Source organism: Anoplopoma fimbria, chromosome 19, assembly GCF_027596085.1.
Source record: "Anoplopoma fimbria isolate UVic2021 breed Golden Eagle Sablefish chromosome 19, Afim_UVic_2022, whole genome shotgun sequence".
In the NCBI taxonomy this organism is placed as follows: domain Eukaryota; kingdom Metazoa; phylum Chordata; class Actinopteri; order Perciformes; family Anoplopomatidae; genus Anoplopoma; species Anoplopoma fimbria.
The window spans coordinates 20,928,936-20,941,189 of NC_072467.1; the positions used below are offsets into that span (position 1 = coordinate 20,928,936).

The 12,254-nt window shown below is 36.9% G+C and overlaps 5 non-coding genes and 1 pseudogene across 5 annotated transcripts; all 6 read left to right on the plus strand.

Moving 5' to 3' along the window:
- Window positions 1-4,832: 4,832 nt before the first annotated feature.
- Window positions 4,833-4,940, plus strand: LOC129108924 (U4 spliceosomal RNA; annotated as a pseudogene).
- A 682-nt stretch (window positions 4,941-5,622) lies between these two features.
- LOC129108953 (U4 spliceosomal RNA) lies at window positions 5,623-5,763 on the plus strand. Its single transcript, XR_008531966.1, has one exon. It is a non-coding gene; the product is annotated as a U4 spliceosomal RNA (small nuclear RNA).
- Window positions 5,764-6,865: 1,102 nt separating this feature from the next.
- LOC129108952 (U4 spliceosomal RNA) lies at window positions 6,866-7,006 on the plus strand. Its single transcript, XR_008531965.1, has one exon. It is a non-coding gene; the product is annotated as a U4 spliceosomal RNA (small nuclear RNA).
- A 1,326-nt stretch (window positions 7,007-8,332) lies between these two features.
- Window positions 8,333-8,473, plus strand: LOC129108934 (U4 spliceosomal RNA). The gene has a single exon (XR_008531948.1). It is a non-coding gene; the product is annotated as a U4 spliceosomal RNA (small nuclear RNA).
- A 1,041-nt stretch (window positions 8,474-9,514) lies between these two features.
- Window positions 9,515-9,655, plus strand: LOC129108923 (U4 spliceosomal RNA). The gene has a single exon (XR_008531939.1). It is a non-coding gene; the product is annotated as a U4 spliceosomal RNA (small nuclear RNA).
- A 651-nt stretch (window positions 9,656-10,306) lies between these two features.
- Window positions 10,307-10,447, plus strand: LOC129108945 (U4 spliceosomal RNA). The gene has a single exon (XR_008531959.1). It is a non-coding gene; the product is annotated as a U4 spliceosomal RNA (small nuclear RNA).
- Window positions 10,448-12,254: the final 1,807 nt, after the last annotated feature.

A 12,254-nucleotide genomic window follows, 5' to 3' on the forward strand; every position in this document is an offset into this window, starting at 1 on the left:
AATATGCAGCATTTGCAAATAACTATAACTACTCCTATAAAGACATATTACTGTGTTTTACTATATTATCAATCAATATATGTTTATACAACAGCCTCCACTTACAGATGCCCACAGAAGGAGATGTAGTTACATTAACAAACATTTATATTTGCTTACAACTACATTATAGCGTGTTATAAATACATACATTTATTCAGTATCTTTATACTGATTAAAAATGCCAATGGGGGTACTTAAAGTACAGCGTTACCAAAAGGGTGAATTATTAGTTACACATTTTGTATCCATCTTTGCTGTGTGTGCAGTGTGTACAAAATAACACAAATACAAATACTGGGAAGACAATCCAATACTAAAACTATAAAATTGGTAAATCAGCACCACTCAGATATTATTCCAATGATAATCTATGCCTTGCATTATTTTGTACTACTGCAGCATCCACCATGTTTAGCGCTTTACATTGCATATAATAAGGAATTGTGTGTTATATAAGTAAGTAGTTATCAAGCGCATGCCTCATTAGCATGTCCATTAAAACACTGAGGCATATCTGAATCACTCCTAATCTGGCAAAATAGTTTTGGAGCTATTTGTATACATTTTTCCACAGATTACAGCTAGCAAATGAACTCCCAATGCATTAATTCCTCAATAAGCAATTTAAGACTCTCACGGATGAAGTTGTGTTAATCTTATCACATTTGGTAATTAACATAAATCAGTTGGTCTTGGCTTTCGTACGAAAAATGCATTGCAGTCCCATCCCAGAATTCACTTCTAGTGCAGGTGGCCAAGTCAATACTGGGAATGTTAATAATAGAAAGCTCTATGCATCTAAATACCTGTTGGAAACTGTGCATATTCTAACAATTTTCCCCTCGGCTGTGCTCTTGCTATGCATCTGTGTTGTCAGTATCCGTCAGTCTTGTTATTCATTGTATCACCAGGTGAAGGTTGCCAGATATACTGTATTGGCAAACCTAAAGATGCAGAGATAACAGATGGATCAGTTCACAGACAAAGGAAACTGTCATGGTGGTTGAGTGATAAAGGTGTGACGAAAGACTCAACGGGGAGACGGAGCGAGGTTATTTACAGCGTAAGGAGCACTTTGATTTGAATGGCTTCCTGACCTAGCAAAGTGCACCTCCAGCTGTCAATATGACTTACGGGTAATTACAGAGGGAGGGGAGGGATGTGCGAGCAACCCGAGCGATGGCTACTGTATGCAGGGCTCTGATTCTCCGCCAAGGCATGTGCGACAAGGAGACATCAGGTTTGGCATAAAGCGGACAGACAGGCTTATGGTGCCATTCTGACTAAGTCTGGGAATAACCACAAGCTGGGAATAGTAGGGTGGCAGCAGTGTGTGGGTTGGTGTGAACAGTCTGCAAAGCATGTGTGTGTCAGGGAGAAAGAAAGATGGAAAATTTGAATCAGAAGATTGATGTTTAGAGATGCTGGTTGATAGAGTATATTTTATAAAATGTTTTATATTGCTGTGTGGCATTTAGGAGAGAGCTCGAATACTTATGTTACACTGTCTTTCACCTTGAATTTCAGGGAGAAACTAAAAGGCACCAAGAGCGACATTTGTCTTCTCTTATCAGATGTCCCCTTGCTCTGGCTGAGCTGTCACTTTGCCCAAGAAAAATGTCATTGTTTTTCTCCCCCTGCTCATGGCACAATCTAATCACGGTTTGCCCAGCTCATCCTGTTATGGTCCAGGTGGCCCCACTCTGAGAGGCATCAGAGGGGCTCTCAGCATCAATAAATGCCCCTTAACCAGGGTAATGAGATGTAGTGCAGATTACACAATGGCTACATGTGTAGGTAAGCAAAACACACACCTTCCCCGCATGCACGCACGTTCACACAAAGCGCACACCGTATCCATTCCCTACTGAGTAATATCAGTAAGTTGGAGTGGTTGTGCGTCCTTGACAAGGTCTGTGAATGTGTGATTATAGGGAGAAAGCTGCACTGTGTGGTCTAAGCTGGATCAGCCCGTTGGCACAAACGCAGTCCACAGACTTAGCTGACAAGCTTACATTTCACCAAAACCAAAAGAGTGTTACTTAGGCTACTGCGAGCTGCTCCACATTGTGTACGATAAGGTTAGATTGTGACCCTCGTATGACTGATTTTTTTTTTTTTTCAATCTTTTATTCGAGGCCTGTGATTGATGGTTCAGGGGGAAAATAGCTCCCAGCATGTTGAAGACTATGGGCAGCCCACTGAGTCCCTTTTGGATGGCATGATATTATGTGGGCCGCCCAGCAGCCTGTGCTGAACGGGAGAAAACAGCTAAGCCATCTGTTACACTCTATTTTCATCTCTCAGCCAACCAGCGAGGAGAGCAGCGGCCTAAAGGGAACTTGAACCGCTCTCACAGAGTCCTATTTGTTCAACAGGTCAAGTCTAAGCCCTGCAGTGTGGGACCACCAAACCAGATCTAATTTATGACACGGCCCAGGTGATTACAAAAACCCCACACATCGCTTCACTGGGCAGAGCTGGTGATAAAGGAAGAAATACTAATACAAAAAAAAGTAGGCAGGCGCCTCAGAGAATTAGAGGAGATTATTACTGTCACAGTTGTTAAATGACCAGAACCTAATGTGCCCTCAAAAGCTTTTTGAGGCCGGTTTAAGGGATCATCTTGTGATTTTTTTTACTTTGTTCATGTAATGTGTTTCACAGGTTGAGAAAAAAAAGAGAAATTTGGGCTTTCCAGGTGAGGATGAAACAGAGGCTGGCAGGATTCATTTGAGATTACTCGGCGCAAAACACGGAGTAATCCCCTTATCTGCGTACTTACCTGTCCCTGACAGTGATCCAAGCCTCCACTCTATGAACCTCATTGGCCTGACATTCTGGCAGGAGCAAATCCCTGTCTAATTTGTCGGCCCAGGCAGCTTTAACACCTGGCACGTCAATGCTTATCTGCTGAGCACCCAAAAGCACCTGCATTATCCCACTGAAGCTTCACAACAAGTGAAAGGGGCTTCTAATATTACAGCTTGAGTCATACCACAGACACACAATATGCAAAGTGCATTCCAATACTAAGGGCTTATGGCCTGATCAAAATGCACGCACATGTGTCAGACGTGCCCTTTTAAGTATCTGCTGGTGGTTGGCTCCGAGAGCATTTTAGCGCTGATAAATCTGTCTTTATTACTATGAAATAAATAAATGGTCTAGACCCTGTTACTATTACTGAATTGTTATATCCTTCTTCAAACAATAATCTCATAACTTCCATTAAACTTTATTGTCAATCCTTAGGATGTCAATCTCCGCAGGATTGAAGGTGTTTATTTTGTTTTAGATATTCTCTCTCATCTCTGAAACATATTGCTCTGTAAGAAAGAAAAGTTTAACATATTGAAATGAGAATATGAAAGGGGGGAAAAGAAGAAATATGACCACTTTGAACAGGTAAATAACTGGTAACTACTGTGCTATTAAATATTCAGTCATATGCTCCCATAGTTGATAGTCTCAAGTCGTCTGTGGCCCAGTGCTTAGAATAAATGAGCTCCTGCAAAGATGGAATTTGTTTAAGCAATGTTATGAAAGGAAATACATTACGTAGCCTACACATAATAGCACACGTACGAAAACAAGGAGCCGACTCGATTAATCAATTTCTGGTCCAGACATTTTTCATTCCTGTTCCTCAAGCTCAGCAACACCGTTAAACATCACTTTGACAGGTATCCTACTAACAAGGTGGACGTGTCCTTCTATGAATAATTACTCTGTGTTTGTCAACACTTTGAACACAGTTTTTCCTCCTTAAAGTTCTTCAACAGACTTCTCAAGGAAGCCAAATAAAGCCTAATTTTTGCTGAATTATTGTCACTTATGCTCATTTTTGATTTATTCACCCCGCAATTAATCGTGTTAGACAACGTTAATTGTCCAAAATGTTAAAGTTATGTAAGCTTTCTGCTGAATTTGGTAAATACTGTGGATGTAGTGTTATTGGTGGGAATGCTTATTGTTCTGTTGCCAAATATATTTATGGTAATTAAATGTGGCAACGTAAGATTTGATAACACACCGTTTTAAGGCTTGAAACGTTATATAATTAGTTGGAAAGTATGTTTATATTACGTATTGGTTAGTTTTCAAAACAACAGGCCCTTTAGGGGAAGGTGGAGAAGGATTATTGTTGTCTTTGGTGACATCTGGTGGTGTTTTACTATCATAACTTGATTTGAGCCACAATGAACAAGAAGTCGTTTGAAATGATGCTGATCCTCAAACAAAACTTTCAATTTACACCATATCCTGATAGATACTTACAGGGCAATATTAACCTTCTGTTGCAACATTGACACACTTCATTTCCCCTGTATGTGTGTGTGTGTGTCATCTCTCCTAAACAGGAATTCGCGATTAGAAATCAGGTCAAAGGGGCCACCGTAGGATCGCCGCTTACAGCCGTATTACCTCTAATACTTAAAATACAAACTTTAATGTGTTAACGACGCACATGCTATATTTATGTGCATAATTTAAGTTCGTATGCTTTTAAAATGGAAGAAAAGGGTACAGTGACTTGGTGCTGACACTACAAATGAGTGTATGGGAGATTAAATCCCATGATGCACTGCGTCATGGCGACAGATTGAAATGTATTTAAACTTAAAAAATAGCAAACTAAAAAAGAGGCAAAAACAGTTTGTGTTGTTGGAGTATACGTGTTTGATGTAAACAGACGACAAATTGATATTTTTGAATGAAAGTTAAACTACCGTAACTAAACAACGTATGTAGCCAAAGGGGGTCCCCCTTTGAATCACATGGAAGCCAGCTTTGCGCAGGCGCGATTATTGCTGGTAGAAAACTTTACCCAATACCCCGCCTAGACGACTTGAAATATAGTCGGCAATGGCAATTTTTGACGGTCTCTAAGGAGACTGGTCAAATGGAAAATGTGAAAGCAGTGTCAAATAACTGAGAATACAAATCTGAGTGATGTCAAAATTGTTACATTGTAGCAGATTTCAATACAAAGTAACCATTTAATTATAATATTGTAATGTCTCTAGAGTTTTGATACATCTGCTCTCTGTTATACATTGTATCTTTTACACGTCTTGTTCCATAAATCCTCACTCATGCATGTTATACACATAATTAAAACGTACACATATGTGTGTGTGATTGTGTATAGCGTTTTATAAATCTGCTAAATGACTGTAATGTAAAGTGTATGAGGTGATACTGTATTTTTTAACTATTTTATGTAACATTATCAGGGCGAAAGGGATATTTTGCTACGTGGGAGGTAACTTTAGTCTCATTCAGCCCAAAGGATAGTCTGTGTAAGGCCCAAAACACAGAATAATTAGTCCCACCTACTGCAGTCACAACGCAAATTTAACATTAAATACAACTATATTACCCCCACACAAACTATAACATGCCAATAACACTTCAATCATGTACAGGCTTACTGATTTATCTTAACTAAACACTAATAATGAAAGTAACATTCGTTTGCAGCCAAGCTGGTTTCCTGTCTTGTCATTGCATGCACACCCTGACAGAGGAGAGCAGGGCTCAGATACACTCCAGCTTTGCATTTGTTACGTTGTTAGCTTTGCGCAGTGGCAGTATCGTAGCCTATGAGGTTTATCCGAGGCGTGATTATTGCTGGTTGAAAACTTTACCCAATACCCCGCCAAGACGACTTGCAATATAGTCGGCGAAGGCAATTTTTGGCGGTCTCTAAGGAGACCAATCATTTTGTTAAATACAAACTAGATCAAAGGTTGAATATATATTGTGTTATTTCTATTGTTATGGCTCCTCAGGTTAAGATACCAGCTGCAGACACGTCCTTTTCTGGTAATCCCCATTTATACACGTCATACATATACTTATATGTTTGTGTGTACCATACTTTACTAATAATTGTTATTGTTTATATTTTGATTTTGATTATCTGTATATCTGCCACTTTAGCACAATCATTTCCCTCGGGATAAATACAGTTTATCTTCATTTAAAGCGTATATATACATGTACATTTTGTTAGTTTATTTGATTGTCACTTGTTATTTCATTTTGTTTCTTTGTTTAGTTTTATCCTAACGATTGTTCTTAATGTTTCTTCTATTGCACTGTTTTGTCTGTTGAAGCACTTTGTAAACCTTGTTTTTAAAAGGTGCTATATAAATAAAGTTATTATTATTATTATTATTATTATTGTGTGTACGTATTTGTATCACCTTAGTGTATGAGGTGATACTGTATTTTTGGTACTGTTCTATGGCACTTTAATAAAATAATATACCCGTTTTAACATACTCTTATTTGTTTACTTGTTAACCATATTTCATTGTATGTTTTCATATTTCTATTTTTATATTATGTCTTTATTATCGCACTGTGTTTGTTATTTACTGTACGCACCAGTTAATCACCTAGCCATATTTCTTGTATGTGTAACGTACTTTGCAATAAACAGCCTCTGATTCTGAAACATTATCAGGGCGAAAAGGATATTTTGCTACTTGGGAGGTAACTTTAGTCTCATTCAGCCCAAAGGATAGTCTGTGGAAGGCCCAAAACACAGACATAATTAGTTCCACCTACTACAGTCACAAGATACATTATACATTAAATAAAAACATATTAACCCACATAAACTACATTATGACAATAACACTTTAATCCTTTACAGGCTAACTAATTTCTCTTAACTAAACACTAATAATTAAAGTAACATCTGTTTGCAGCCTAACTGGTTTCCTATCCTGTCAGTCAACAGCATGCAAACCCTGACAGAAGGGAGCAGGGATCAGATAGACTCCAGCTTTGCATTCAGTACATAGTCAGCTTTGCGCAGTGGCAGTATCGTAGCCTATGAGGTTTATCCGAGGCGTGATTATTGCTGGTTGAAAACTTTACCCAATACCCCGCCAAGACGACTTGCAATATAGTCGGCGAAGGCAATTTTTGTCAGTCTCTAAGGAGACTAATCATATAGTGAAATACAAACTATATCAAAAGTGGAGTGAAACCTATCAGAATGTTATTAACCCCAAAGATCAGCAGCCTCCTGCAATTTATATTACTATGGATCCTCAGTTTTAGACTTGTTGAGGAAAAATCATTTAAGTCCAGTTCAGAAGTTGCTGTGTTGGTGTGAGTTTAATGATTAATTTCTGGCACACTGGTGAACTGACAGACACAGAGCACATCTGAGCCGGTGAGTTGACCCAGAGCAAAGGGAAAGGCAGCCAAAGCAGTGGTTCAACTGTATGTAAATAGTAACAACAAAAGGGAAGGCAAGACCATGACAACACATAATGTAATTTAAAGTGGTAACAAAAGGCAGGAAAGGGGGCATTTGCATTTAGACCTGCAGGAAGGACGCCCCTTTGGTATTTGATCATGTCAAGGGGTCAACACAGTAGGAGGCCAGAAGTTGCACCCAGGCACCATTTTGTTAATAAGTCTGTACTGCTCAAAAGTTTAGTCTTCATCAGACACAAGCTGCAGACACGTCTTCTTCTAGAAATCCCCACACATAATACACATAATTGTATATATGTGTGTACCATACTTTACTAATAATTGTTATTTATTATTTGTATATTTTCCACTTTTTGCAAATGCTGCACAATCATTCCCCTCGGGATAAATGCAGTTTATATTAATTTAAAGTGTATATAGACATATGTGTGAACGTGTATGTATCACATTTTAAACAAGAAGTGTATGAGGTGATACTGTATTTTTTAATAACATAATATATCCGTTTTAACATACTCTTATTTGTTAACTTGTTTACCTTATTTTATTGTATGTTTTCATATTTCTATTGTTAAATGATGTCTTTATTATCGCACTGTGTTTGTTATTTACTGTACGCACCAGTTAATCACCTAGCCATATTTCTTGTATGTGTAACATACTTTGCAATAAACAGCTTCTGATTCTGAAACATTATCAGGGCGAAAAGGATATTTTGCTACTTGGGAGGTAACTTTAGTCTCATTCAGCCCAAAGGATAGTCTGTGGAAGGCCCAAAACACAGACATAATTAGTTCCACCTACTACAGTCACAAGGTACATTATACATTATATACAATGTATTACCCCCACACACACTATAACATGACAATAACACTTTAATCCTTTACAGGCTTACTGATCTATTTTAACCAAACACTAATAATTAAAGTAACATCTGTTTGCAGCCTAACTGGTTTCCTATCCTGTCAGTCAACAGCATGCAAACCCTGACAGAGGGGAGCAGGGATCAGATAGACTTTCTCTTTGCATTTATAAAGTAGTCATCCTCGCGCAGTGGCAGTATCGTAGCCTATGAGGTTTATCCGAGGCGTGATTATTGCTGGTTGAAAACTTTACCCAATACCCCGCCTAGACGACTTGCAATATAGTCGGCGAAGGCAATTTTTGGAGGTCTCTCAGGAGACCAATTATGTTGTGAAATATAAACTTTATCTTAAATACCAAGTGGAACTTAACTAATACCACAGGATTGTTGATTTACTTTATATAATGCATTTAATAATACAATTAAAAGCAAAGTAGCCTCTTAATAATTCAATTGATATGTCTCTTCAGTTATAGACACGGCTGCAGACTCTTAATCATTGCATACACGTCTTGTTATAGATATCCCCATTCATACTGCTTATATACATAATGGTATGTATGTGTGTACCATATTACTAATAGTCTTTATTGTTTATATTTTGATTATCTGTATATTTGACACTTTTCAAATGCTGCACAATAATTTCCCTCGGGATAAATAAAGTTTATCATAATTTAAAACGTGTATATATACAGTACCAGTCAAAAGTTTGGACACACCTTCTCATTTAATTATTTTTCTTTATTTTTTTTTATTTTTTTTACTACATTGTAGATTAATATTGAAGACATCCAAACTATGAAGGAACACATATGGAATTATGTGGTAAACAAACACATGCTCCATAAACCAGAATATGTTTTATATTTTAGATTCTTCAAAATAGTTGAATGAGAAAGTGAGTCCAAACTTTTGACTGGTACTGTACGTGTGTGTGTTAATATAGCTTTTTATACAGGACATCTATGAGGTGATACTGTGTTTTTTAACTGTTCTATGAAACATTATCAGGGCGAAAAGGATATTTTGGTTCTTGGGAGGTAACTTTAGTCTCATTCAGCCCTTAGGATAGTCTGTGTAAGGCCCAAAACACAGAATAATTAGTCCCACCTACTGCAGTCACAACGCAAAGTTAACATTAAATAAAAAACAAATTAACCCACATAAACTACATTATGACAATAACACTTTAATCCTTTACATGCTAACTGATTTCTCTTCACTAAACACTAATAATGAAAGTAACATTCGTATGCAGCATCACTGGTTTCCTGTCTTTTCATTGAACAGCATGCACACCCTGACAGAGGAGAGCAGGGCTCAGATAGACTACAGCTTTGCATTTGTTACGTAGTCAGCTTTGCGCAGTGGCAGTATCGTAGCCTATGAGGTTTATCCGAGGCGTGATTATTGCTGGTTGAAAACTTTACCCAATACCCCGCCAAGACGACTTGCAATATAGTCGGCGAAGGCAATTTTTGTCGGTCTCTAAGGAGACTCATAAACTGTATAAATCAACATAAATCATATATTATATGTATAAAATGACTTTTTATAATTTGTTTTTTAATTTGAATATTTGTGTTGTAATCATATGCTTAGTTTCTGCATGAAAGGTTGTCTTTTCATGTTTTATTCTCTTTAAGAAACACATTTATTTTAAAGTAAAAGCGTCATTCTTCTCTCCAGTCCGGATGAGTTTAGGGGGACCTGAAACAAAGACGCACCAGAGTCTACGTCACTTCCGTTTATATATTTATTCCACTTTTATGTATTTATTTAACGCTACGGGTGCGTTTTTAATGTTGTATCGTTGTCCGTGGCTTTATTCTAACTGATTACGAGTTACTACGCGATTCGACCACACACACAAAAAAAAAAATCTTAAATACGGGAATATTCCAATAAATGTTTTCTATTATTTGTGACTTTCTTTGTACACACGTGCTGCTCCGATATATGGAGATGACATTTCTAAAGTCCCCTTAACTTGTAACTTCGGAATAACATGGTTTCCATTGTTTTTTTACGTTATTATGACCTTTTTAAACTCTTTTTAACTGGTATACTGTAAACCACGCCCATTTACACCGTGACAGAGAAGTGTGCTGGCCAGATACACGTCCCTGTGGCTGCTGGTTGATCGTCAGCTTTGCGCAGTGGCAGTATCGTAGCCTATGAGGTTTATCCGAGGCGTGATTATTGCTGGTTGAAAACTTTACCCAATACCCCGCCTAGACGACTTGAAATATAGTCGGCGAAGGCAATTTTTGACGGTCTCTAAGGAGACTGATCTGCTTGTATAATATAAAAAAAATCAATATCTAAAATTTACACTAAGAGATGATACATCTCCAAGATGCATACGAATAATTCATATTTTTCTAAAATATATATACCCTTATCCATTTGTCTATAAAGTGATATATATACATTCATAACAGTAATTTAGCAGATGCTTTTGTTCAAAGAGACTTACAATAAGTGTATTCAACATAGGTATTACTAGTCACCAGAAGTTATAAGTGCATCTCCTTTCTTAAACAAGCATCTAAGAGCATAAACCAGAGCAAAAGTACAGAAACAAACTAATACGAATACAATAAGTGCAACAAACTAATTCAATAAGTGCAAAATATATTAAACGTGCTTGAATTATACTAAACTCTTCTGAGTGGTATTGCCTTTACCAATAATACATTTGTCAACTCTAATTTACTTTATACTTAATAAATGCAAACTATTGGCTCATAATATATTTTAATCTTTAAGTGTTTTTTCTTTCCAAATACATTTGTATGTTAATATGCAGCATTACTTCCATTTTTGTACATTTAATCTTTGTCATGGTGTTGATCATTTAACATTATTTACATTAGTTTTACATCAGGTCTCCATAAGGGACATTTGCTCTTGTTCTGTATAGTTTGGGTGATATCTGCAGTCCCTTTAACAACATGTTATTTGTATTTATTGATAAATAAATCTCCTAAATCTGCCCTAATTTACTTGTAGGATGTATTAACTGTACATCATAAAGAAAGCAGGTTTCTGTCACATGCATGTGTTTTAATTCACTGCTATGTAAATGAAAACATATAGATAATGTTGTACACAGTAGCTTGATCACGGTGCAATATACTCACTACAACAGCAGAGGACGCTCTTTAACAGGATATGTGATGATGAACATGAGGAGAAAACAGACTCAAGTAGAAGAACATACATTTTAAAGCTTTAAACATGAGTCAGTTTGTTTTCTAGTTGTATTTAAAGATATTTAACAATTAGGGGTCAGAGGTCTTGATGATTGATTCATCATGAAAGACTTTGAGCTCCTGTGACTGATATTCTTTTTGGAAAGTGAAAGAAACACTTGTGCAGTCATGTTTTTTTGGTTTTATTTACCACCCTGCAGAGAACCGTAATTGCAGTGATCTCTGATTAGAAGAAGGGTGGCTATTAGGCAGTCACAGGGGTGAGGGGGTTTAATCAAGGCAGTGTTGTCATTAGGCAGACAAGCTCAAAGCCTCTCGTCACACCGGGAACACTCTCTTACACTCTTGCTGTCGTTTTAAGCACATTTAATATTCTCACTTTCTCACACTGATGCAGTTTACATTTTATACCTTCAAAAGGTGTAGCTCTCATTCACAAATTAGATATGGAGCTGCAGAAAACTGTGCCAAGATCAGTAGTAGTCACCGCCCCTTAAGGACTTTTATTTTGAAATAGTTATAAACTGAAGTTAAAGGAGTATTTTCTAAAATTGTGTTGCAATAACTTAATTTATTTTAGCTCAATAATGCATTTTGGTCACATTTGGCTGCTTTGTGGTTTCTGCTTTTTGATTCATTATAAGTACTATTATAATCAATGTCAGTAAATTTCATGTTATATTAGTTTAGTTTGTGTGTTTTCATCTACAATCCCACAGTTAAAATATATATTACTTAGACATGTTTCTTACCATTTATTTCTTCAAAAGTATCTAAATTATCATTACTCTTGGTTTAGTTCAGTATCAATAATTAACCAGAAGATATTTTATAATTTGATTTATTGTGATCCAGCTGCTCTCCTCCATCCTGGTAAT